The sequence below is a fragment of the Erinaceus europaeus genome, chromosome X (genome assembly GCF_950295315.1).
Source record: "Erinaceus europaeus chromosome X, mEriEur2.1, whole genome shotgun sequence".
In the NCBI taxonomy this organism is placed as follows: Eukaryota; Metazoa; Chordata; class Mammalia; order Eulipotyphla; family Erinaceidae; genus Erinaceus; species Erinaceus europaeus.
In genome coordinates, this window is record NC_080185.1 from 106,329,559 (window position 1) to 106,330,790 (window position 1,232).

The following is a 1,232-nucleotide window of genomic DNA, read 5'->3' on the forward strand; positions in this document are numbered from 1 at the left end:
CTGGAACCCCATCTCCTCAGAGCCCTACCCCACTAGGGAAAGACAGAAACAGGCTGCAGGTATGGATCAATGGCCATGTCCAGTGGAGAAGCAATTACAGAAGTCAGGCCTCCCATCTTCTGTACCTTATAAAGAATTTTGGTCCATATTCCCAGAGAGATAAAGAATAGAGAAGTTTCCAATGGAGGGGATGGGATATGGAACTCCGATGGTGGGAACTATACTTTTCTTATCCCACAGTCTTGTCAATCATTATCAAATCACTAATAAAAAGTGAAAAAGGGGGGTCAGGCAGTAGCGCAGCGGGTTAAGTGCACATGGCGCAAAGCACAAGCACCAGCGAAAGAATCCCTGTTCGAGCCCCTGGCTCCCAACCTGCAGGGGAGTCACTTTACAGGCGGTGAGGCAGGTGTGCGGTTATCTATATTTCTCTCCCCACTCTGTCTTCCCCTCCTCTCTCCATTTCTCTGTCCTATCCAACAATGACGACATCAATAACAACAACAACAATAATAATAACCACCACAACAAAACAAGGGCAACAAAAGGGAAAACACATAAATATTAAAAAAAAGAAAAAAAGACTATAAATGTTCTGTGTCTAGACAACGGTTCATATTCTCTATAGAAAAATGTTGCAAGGGGCTGGGAGATAGCTCACCCAGTACGGTGTATACACAATCATGTGCAAGGTGCCAAGGTTCAGGAACTGGTACTGAATGGGAGCACCACAGCACCAAGGGAAGCTCTGGTATTGTGCTAGCCCTCCCTCTCTGTCGGTCTTTCTCTGTCTCTCTGCAATACCAAGAATGAAGAAGTTGGCTTGTGAGTAGTGGGAGTGGGCATGCCTGAGTCCTTGGTGCCACATACACAAAGATACATTAACAAACTATGAGAAGATGGGAAAATTAGGGTTTTTTTGGGGGGGGGCACACTGCAGTGGCACGCCCAGTAGAGTGCACACATTATGGTGTGAAAGGAGCTGGGTTGACTCTGGTACACTGCTGGTGGGAATGTAAATGGGTGCAGCCCCTTTGTAAGACTGGATAGAGAGTTCTCAAACAAATAAAAACAGAATTACCTTATGACCCAGCAATACCACTCTTAGGCATTTATCCAGTGGCCACTCAAGCACTAGTTAGAAGGGACATATGCACCCCTATTTTCATACCTGCATTACTCAATAGCAAAGAGTAGAAGCAGTCTAAATGTCCATTATCAGATGACTGGAT